Below are 10,633 nucleotides of genomic sequence, written 5' to 3'. Positions count from 1 at the left end.
AAAAATGAAATTTGCACATTATATGAACTGTTATGTGGGCCAAAGTGGCATGAATCAATATTTAAAAGCTAGTAAGTTCGAAAGAAAGTGAATTAGTAAAAATGTAATTAAGAATGAAATATGGTACAAAGATTCAACTATAAGTGGCATAATTGAAATGTGAGATCAACCAAACAAATAAAGTAATTTCTTGATAACATCAAAGTTAAACTATATGCCATAAGATTTAATTAGACAACAAATTTTATGAATTCCTATACCTTTAATAAACAAATGGGTAATAAGAAGTACAATGTGCATAAGGAGCTAATGACCATAAATTGAGCTTTAGGGCGTGCTTGGTTGGGTGAAAAAGTGGAGGAATAGGAGGGAGGAAAGAGGAGTAGAAAACTGGAAAATTAAAAAATCGGAAAGAAAATAAATTTTAAGTATGCTTAGTGTAATAGTCCGATTTTGACCTTAGTCAGAATAGTAGTTTCGGGACCACAAATTCGAGTTATAAAAATATTTTTAATATTAATTTCTGTGTCTATGATACGTAAATTGATATGTGTGAAAGTTTCATATGAAAATTTAACTGTTTGTGTACTTAATTTGCAAAAAGGACCTAATCGCATAAAATGTAAAAGCTGTGTGCTAGATGTTTAAGTGCTTATTTAAGTTGGCTTTCTAGAGTAAAGGTCATTATGTGGTTATTTAACCATTGGAGATTTGAATGGACAAAAAAGGGCATGTGTTAGGTGAATTTTAATGGTTGAATGAAAGGGCAAAATGGTCATTTAGATTTATGTTAATAATAATAAAACAAATGCATGTAAATGGATCATTTTATGTCCATTCTTAACCGAAAATACAAAGAAAATAAAAGAAAAAGAACACCTAGGGTTCGGCCATTGTATTCCATGATTGAGGTATGTTTTTGCTTCGGTTTTTCATAATTTCTACATTTTTGTGATCGTTGCTAAGTATACTATAAAGCCCATGCTTCAATTTCTGATTTTGATGATGATTTTGAAATATACCATGGATGAATTCATGAGTTTTGTGTTGTTAAATGGTAAATTATGGAAGGTATGTTTTGGATTAACATATGATGTCTTTGAATTTTTGATGAAATTGAGTAAATTGGGCTAATTTGTAAAAATGTTATTTTGAGGGGCTTAAATGTGAAATAAATGAAATGTGTGAACTAGTATGAGTACTAGGAGAATTTGACCAAGCTTGTGTATATGCAAATTATGTGTATTTTGTGATTTTGTGAAAGAGCGACTAAAGTGTCAAAATGTGAAAACATTAAGACTAATTTGAAAATTGTCCTAAATATGTGTTTATGGATTGAATTGAATTATTTGGTGAATAAAAGGGTTAATTTTGAATACATTTAGATCAAGAAAGGAGGAATTCGGACTTAGATCGAGGAAAGTCAAAGGTTATCGAGTAGATAGTCCGAGTCGACAAATTCCAAGTACGAAGTAAGTTCATAATTGAATTGGATAATATGGTGATGAATCGGAAGCTTTGGCACTAAGTGTGCGATTTAACTAGCTTCGGCTACTTGAGGCACTAAGTGTGCAATACCGACTTAGTCTCGGTTATTTGAGATGGCACTAAGTGTGTGGCTTCGGCTAACCTTGTAGCACTAAGTGTGTTGATGTGTAAAATACAAATAACTTATGGAAAGTCTTTTAACATTCAACATGAGGTAAGTACAAAAGTGAATAAGTACGGGAAGTTTCAGGTATGTATAATGCCTAAGTGGTAGATGATGTTGAGTTGATATATGGATTGAAATTGTGCAAATACTCATAGGTTATCATTTTATGTTCATCTACTATGAATGTTTTAAGTACGAGCTTACTAAGCTTTACAGTTATTGTCTGTTTTACAGTTATCGTAGCTACTGAAGGCTCGGGGATAGTCGAGGATCGTCACCACACTATCGATCTCATTTTGGTACTTTTAAAAATGTAAATATTTGAAGTATGGCATGAATAGGCTAGTAGTTGTGAAGTATGTTTTGTGATGTATATATATTTAGCCATGTGATTTGGCTAATTTGTGTTTGAACTTATGGTTGAGAAAGGTTTACGATATGTGATGTTAATTTGCAACTATGGCATGAATGATGTATGTTTTAGCATAAAGAATGGTTGATTGGGTTGTACATGTATGTTCGTTTCCTTGTTGCAGGTTGACCCATAATGGGTGGCAAGTTGGCTTAAACCAAGCCTGTATTGTGCCACACGGTCAGGGGACACGGGCATGCCTTGTGACCGTGTAAGAAAAGTAATATTCTCTTAAAAATTACACAGCCTTGACACACGGGCGTGTCATATGGCCGTGGGCTAAAGTCAGTAGCTAGCTTAGTATCACACGCCATAACACACGAGCGTGCCTATTGGCCATGGGTGAAAGTCAGTATGGTTACCCTATTTTGGCACAGCTGGTTCACATGGGTGTGTCTGATGCCCGTGTAAGGTACACGGCCTGGACACACGAGTGTGTAACCTTAACAGAATAGAAAAATTTTCTAAGTGTTGAAAGTTGTTAACGTATTCGGTTTAGTCCCGACCTCTTCCTAATGCATGTTTAAGGTCTCATTGACCTAAGAAAGGGACTTATGTTGATGTTTGACTATGATGCTATGATGTTTGTGAAATGAATGTGAAGTGTTTTGATATGTTTGGTAATACCGCTTAACCCTAGTTTGGCAATGGATACGGGTTAGGGGTGTTACACTTAGTTGGGAAGAAAAATGAGAGGAAAGAAAATAAGAGAGATGATCATTTTCCGTTCTAATGTATAAAAACTAATCCTTCCAAATTGGAAAGATGTAAGGAGGAAAAATGAGAGTGATGTGTATATTAGTTCAAAATATGTATTTTTCAAATGTTTTATTTTCTTTCCTTTCATTTTTCAACTCTACCAAGTAATAAATGGAAAGAAAATGTTTCAAAGATTTAAATTATGTTAAAACCTTTATTTTTCTTGGACCTAATAACCTTATTTTAGGTCGATAAACTTCAAAAATTTGTTTTATGATTTTGATGTGTCTCCATAAGTGTTAAATGACCTAAAATGACTTCAAAACATATTTATTTCCTTAAATGTTGAGAATGGTTTTAAGGAATTTTATAAAGTTCTCAAATGGCATTTTATTACAAATAAATTTTCGACTTTAAGTCTGAAAGTTCTTTTATAGCACCTTTTAATTTTACCGTACGTCATGACAGGTGATGGGTGTTATCAATGGAGAGGTCCAGGGAGCATCTTACACCCCAAATGATATGAGGGGACATTTCTTGTATGCTTTTCACTCGTATTAATCGTAAGTCCTTGGCCAAGGCAATTAGTCGAGGTTAATACAAGAAGTTGCAAGACTAACATAGATAATAATAAAAAAGGTAGACACAATGTCATGACTTTTAGCTTATCCGAATATATGATGGAAGTATTGATTACACATAGATACAGAACACTGAAAGACTTTGTCAAAAAAAATACTTTAACTCTTCTAATAATTAGGGCTTATGATGGGTTGCTAGATCCCGCTCATGATCTATGAATATAATTATTTCTTAACTGAAATAAATTATATTTGTTGCCAACATAATTGGAAGCCAAATAGGTCACACGAGATCATGGCAACTAGAAATTAAAATGAGAAATGACTAAATTGAATATTCAAACAAAGTCCACGGGTTAAAAAGCAAATAATCAAAAGTTGATTAAAAACATAGCTTATATATTCTAACCTAGGTGTTGTTTGATAAACTAAAAAAATAAGTGTTGAAAATTTAAGTACTAATTTTAAGTTATAAAATATGTTTGGTATATTACTTAATTAAGTACAAATTTTAATTATATTATTTGATAAATAATAATTTTAAAGGCAAATGCTTAAAGAATAAAAAAATTGAAAAAAATTCACATAATTAGCTTCCTATCTACTTATTATTTTCAACCATTTTTCATTGAAAAATTCTATCATTTGTTTTTTTTAGTTTGAATTATCAAACATGCTTAAAAAATTAAATCACTGAAAATTAATTTTCAACTGATTTATTTTTTTTCGATAGACTATCAAACAAGGCCTTAGCCTCACATCTCAAGATGTTGTTCATTTGGTCTCTCTATTTCTCATGCACAAACAAAAAAAATTGAACAAAAATAATTTTATGAAATTTAGCTTCTAGTTTTTTTCTTTTTGGTATTGAGTTGAGATTGCAAAAGGTATGGATTCGAATGATCAGATAGCTAGAACTATCTTAGCAAAGTGGATCTCAACCTTACAAAGGTTTTCTAAATTTCTAGTATGGATTAATAGGCCAGATGTTTGGATGGCTAGTAGTTTTTAACAAGTGAGCTCGATGTTAATACGAAAACAGAGAAAGAATTGAATGATGATGGCAACCGCCCTTGTTTGAGGTATTAATTCTTCTACTGTATTTTGTTTGTAATGACGTATAAATCGTTCAAACTGGTCCTTGGTGCAATCCAATACGTTATATGTTTTCATTTTTTGCAATGTTTAATTTGATAATTTTTTCGATTATAATCGGATTCCAACAAGTAATGATGTATTGCTAGATGCCCGCTCATTATTTGTAATATTACAACTGTTCTAAAATTATTGCTAATGTTACAAGATCTTATAGGGTCAAACCTTATGATTGGAATCATTAGAATCCAAAGAAACTTAATATTATGTTTAAGCTATTAAACAAATTAAATTAACTAATATAAATGTTTATATAATTAATTTAATTTTACAGGGTTAAAATCTGGGCACAAGATATGTACATGTTTAACATACATATATAGTCGTCGAATTAAAATAATGTGAAATATATTTCACATATCTTAATTACAATAAAATCTATTTTTTATCAATTATCTTAAATAAATCATCTAATAAAATTAGTTAAAAGATATTGTATAGGGTTTCAAAAATAAAAAGAGGAGACCACACTTATTTTGAAATCTTCCTTGATCTTCTTCGTACGTGGGTTTTGAATATTCAAAATTGTTTGAATAAAAACATAACTCTATCATCTCATTTTTCTAAGGGAAATCGAAATTATTTTATTCGAATTGAAAGAGATTTTGAAATTATCTCTAAAAAGTTCAAGAGAAAGTATTCCTTTCGGTTCAATTAGGTGGATAAGTAGAAACTAGAACTAAAAGGTTAGGGGTGCAGTTCATTCACGCATTGGGAATACATTGGTAGACTCAAATTGTTTAATGGTGTATTTCAAACCTTTTTTCATCTTGAATTCGTTATCTTTCACGTGGATCCATGGTATGGGGTCATCGAAATTTTTTTAATTTCGCTACACTAATTATTCTTCGATGATAGAACAACTGGATCTGCATCTGCCACTACATCTTTCGAAATCTCCAATACAAACAAAGCAAGATTGGTAGAACATTTAGATGATGAGGTAACTTTCATTGGAAAGCAACACCATTACCTAGAAAGCTAAATTAAGTTCCTCAACAGATAGAAGAGTAAAGCTTTAATCTACAAGGTTGATCTTTTTGTTGGGGACGCTTGATCAGGCTTTAGTATTTTTTAGCAGATAGAAGAGTAGAGCTTTAAGCTAAAAGGTTGATCTTTTTGTTGGGGACACATGATCAGGCTTTAATATTTTTTAGCCAGAAAAGGGAGTGATAATATATGACACCAAATGATAATAGCACAACATCCACACAAGTCCCAAATTAATTTGAAGTTGTTTTGAAGGAGAAAACTTGATTCGGTTCAATGGCTCTAGACCAAAACCTAGCATATTGGGCAGCAAGCAAGGTGAATTTCAAAGCTTTGGAAGATGTTTTCTTGATGCCTAAGAACAAAAAAAAAGAGAAAACAACGAGTATAATGATTAAAAAACTAAATAATAAAATAAATAAAGAACATTAAAATAAGGATAGAAGATGAAATAGATAAACCAATAAAGAAGAATAGAATGATAAGTGTCTGACTGAACCCTTCAGAAAAGATTTTTCGACAAACTCAATTAATGACTCTAACAAACCCTCCAAGAATGAATCATTGGCGACCTGGAGTTTGAAGTATTTCCCCAAAAATTTTAAATAAGATTAAGTAAAAAGAATCTTCTGAATAAAAAAAAGAATTGGATCTTGCAAAATAAAATACTCCAAAGAGTGTTTTATTTATCAAATAATCAAAAACAATATATGCTTGGCTATAGAAAACATAATGTCATATATATAGACCTAAAGTACTTGGAAAATAAGGAAACAACCCTACCTTCGTCCCTAAGTAATTGACCTAGCCATAATCTTACTCTATAAGCTAAATTAGTATAGAATAATTAAAAATTCAAATAAATAAATCCATAAAGTATAAAACTTCATAAATGCATCACGGGGCTTATATTTAACCAAAATTAAGCATTAACATAGAACCCAATATGATTTAAACTTGAACCAAAGCCTGAAACTTGTAATTCCTGTAATACTCTTGTCCATAAATTCTACTCGCGCACCTTCATTAAAACAACCGTAACTTGAGCTCTTGAACTCAAAATTAGATAATTCAAATTGTGTTTCAAATCTAAGAGATGGACCTTTCATTGATTAGAAGACATATCGACCTAAAAATGCTAGGATTCCATCCAAAAATACAAGACAAGATGACTAATTTTCTAGAGTTGAAAATTGGTAGTTTTGGTGACCTTAATTTAATAAATTTGTAACACCCCCACGCCCGAAACCGTCACCGGAGTCAAGCTTGAGGTGTTACTAAACTTATCTTACCTTTTAAACAACTCTAAACCACTTATTTTAATATTCACATTTATTAAAACAGTCCTTGACCCAAACTTTGGAAAAATTATATTTTTATCCCTAAACTTTCACATATTTGCACTTTTGCCCCAAGGCTCGTAAATTAAACTTCATCCTATTTTCTTATGTTTTATGACATGCTGATCATTTTTCCCTTCTATGGCAATATCAAAAGCACACTCTAACATATACTTATGACTATTGGTATTTTTTCCAATTTAAGCCATTTTACTCGTTTTCACTTAAAACCGAGTAGCATAAGTTGTTTAACATAATTTAAAACCTCATATTATATCATAAAACACCAAAATACACAAATTTTAGCCATGGGTATTTTTCCAAATATGAACCCTAGGTTGAATTATTGCTAGAATAAGCTTAATCAAGTTACCGGGACTCCAAAAACGTAAAGATCATTAAAAACGGGGCTTGGAATCACTTACTATGAAGCTTGAAAGTTGAAGAAACCCCAGCTATGGAGGAGAGAAAAAATCGGCAGAAACTAATTGAGAAGATGACCATTTTTGTGTTATTTTTCCCTTTTTAATTCATTTAATATCCAAATGACCAAATTACCCCCTTACTAAACTTTCAAAAATTCCTTCTATGTCCTAATTTTTGTCCATGAACTTAAAATTGGTCAAATTGTTATTTAAACCCTCCTAATTAATATTCCAAAGTAATTTCATACTAAAAACTTCTAGAATGCAAGTTTTGCAAATTATTCGATTTAGTCCCTAACCTCAACTTAAGCACTTTATGCATAGAATTTCATCACTAAATTTTCACACAATCATGCAATCATACCATGATCCTCAAAATAATGATAAAATAAATTTTTCTACCTCGGATTTATGGTTTCGCAATCACTATTCCATTTAGGCCCTATTTCGGGATGTTACAAAATTTCACCCCGTCTGTGCACGTATCATTCTGTTGGAAAAAAATCGCTTAAGAAAATGATTTTATAGTTATATCAACCAATTATCCACAACTATCAATCTTAGCTATCCACAACTACCAAATCCTAAACCAATGAACACAAGAAAATAATCATAATAAGAAACAGCATGAGTAAAACAACAAATAACATACAGTAACACAAAAGAAAATGAAACACCACAATTTTAAACGAAAGGATGCCATACAAGGATTTTATACCTTCAAAAAATGCATTTTGGTGTGGTGGATTAACAATCGGAAGTAGTCCTCATCTCACATTAGTTAATATCCTTTTAGGCTCAGGATAAAAAAAAAGGACTAACTCATTACTTCGGGTCATGTTCTAAAAAAATCAACCACAAGAAACAAAAATAAGTAAACAAAATAATGAAATAAAACAAAGACAAGTAATGCAACATAAAGTAAAGCGCTATATCTATAAACCTAGCTTTCACTAATTATCTCCCTAGCAAAGCATGGAAACATCAATACAATTCAATTATCACACATAAATCTCCTTGGCAACGACGCCAACAACTTGACTACACGCCAATGTATGAACACTGAGCAAAGAATTAGCACAAAATATAGATATTTAAAAGCAGCTTTAACTGCAAGTGTGACAAGTCAGTTGCAATATGTGTAAGTGTACAATGGAACACTTAGAGCATTCCAAGAATCGAACCCAAAGGAGATCAGGTGATATGGTGAATGGACAATGATTAAGCATGCAATTAGGAAGTCTAGCTAGCTAGTGGTTAAGTGGTATATTACAACAATCCATAAAATGAGGTGAATTAAGCTAAATTATATCTAAAAGGACTAAATTGAATAACACCAAAATTACAAAAGTATTAATAAGATAAACTAGAGTAGTTTTTTAATATCCATGTTGATAATTAGCTCTCAGATTAGGCACCTAAATTGCTTAAACTCCTAATTGGTCCAATTTTACCTCTTGGTCACCATTTTACTGAATTAGACAATTTATCTCTCAACCTTACTAGACAAAATTGAGAAAATCAATTTTTTTCACAACAAGATCTCCTCTTTGTATACATCCACGCATTTGTAAAGCTCCTTCAATATTTCTCACAACTGATCAATAATCCGATCTAAACCCAAAAAATTTAGAAATAAGACGAAAACATAACACAAACATGATACTATACTCAACATCCCCAAGTACAAGCTACATATATATATGCATTCATCATATAAGTGAAAACAACATCTCATATTTACAACTACCCAACTGATTCATAATTCGATGGGCAAATTTTCCAAAACAAGGTTGAAAATTAACATCAGTTGTAACAATCCGTTTTTAGGGCAAATCAAAATAGTGGTTTTGGAACCACTTAACCGAGTCAAAATATTTATTTTATTATTTTTTTAAGGTTTACAGCATGATAGAATGATAGTATAAAAATTTTGTTAAGAAATTTTACCGTTTAAATGCTTAATTCGGTAAAAAGGACTAAATCGCGTAATGCGTAAAAGTTGAGTACTATTATTTAAAGGTATTAAATTGCTATGGTTTATTAATGTGAGAGTCCTTGCATTTCAATTAGACCTTAAATGATATAGTGGAAGTTGTTGGCTTGGTATTTTTGAAATTATTAAAGTTCATTAAGGTTATTTTGGTAAAATGTTAATTAAAGTTAATAATAATAAAACAAAAACCAAAATTCTCATTTCCATTGTCTTCATTGCTGAAAATTGAGAAGAAAAGAATAGGAAACTTAGGTTTTCATTCGGCCAAGCTTGAATATTCAATTAAGGTACGATTTTTTTATTCGTTTTTAATGATTTCTACGTTTTTGAGTTTGTTGTAGCTTAATTTAGCTGACCCGTACCTTCATTTTTAAAACTGTTAAAGATTTTGAGATATTCCATTGTTGAATACTTAGGTATTTTAAAGTTTCTTGTTAGATTATTGATGCTTGTTAATAGATATACAAGTTTTATAAAGTGATTTTTGACAAAAATGAGAATTAGGGATTAAATTGTAAAACATAGAAATGTTGTGGTTGGAAATGTCAATAAAATGAAAATATGGGCTGCTATGAGGTTATATGGAATTTAGCTATACATGGGTTAAGGGTAAATTACATGAATTTGACATTTTGTGTATAAATGACTAAATTGCAAACAAAAGTATAGGGGCAAATGTGTAATTTTCCAAATATGTTTGAATTGAATTAAATGGTTAATAAAAATGTTGAATTTTTAATATATAGACCAAGATAAGCTGAGTTCGGGTTTAGATCGAGGAAAGAAAAAGATTAACGAGTAGCCGTTAGTTAATATCCGAGCAACTCAAGGTAAGTTCGTATAATTAGAATCGAACTTTAAAATAATTGTATGTATTTGAAATGAATTTATATAGATTGAATATATGTGATTAATGGAATAAGGATGCCTAAAATAATGCTTACCGTGAAATACGAATCCTTTTTGAACCGTAGAAAGTCGTAGGATACAAGTGGCATGTCACTAGGGTTACTGTTTGGTCGAGCTCCTACATTTGTTGCAGGCTTACCATAGCTCGTATGAGCTTACTGTTTAAGCTCTTCGGGGCTTACTGTTTCTGTTTCAGCTCTATGGAGCTTACCGTTTAGCTCTTCGGAGCTTACCGTTTATCAGCTCAGAAGGAGCTTACGATCTTGACTCAAAAGAGCAGAAATGATGATGAATTGACGGATTACCGATTTATACACTTAATGTGTATTACCCGAGTATCCTTCGATATTTCAATAGGTTCAACAGGCATAATACTGATATGAAATATGAAGATTTTATGATATAAAAGCTATATGATTTACATGAATTATAAGTTAAATGATTTACATGAAGTATATGAATTACATGGATA

This window comes from Gossypium hirsutum, chromosome A07, assembly GCF_007990345.1.
Source record: "Gossypium hirsutum isolate 1008001.06 chromosome A07, Gossypium_hirsutum_v2.1, whole genome shotgun sequence".
Classification (NCBI taxonomy): domain Eukaryota; kingdom Viridiplantae; phylum Streptophyta; class Magnoliopsida; order Malvales; family Malvaceae; genus Gossypium; species Gossypium hirsutum.
This window is presented reverse-complemented; position numbering follows the sequence as displayed.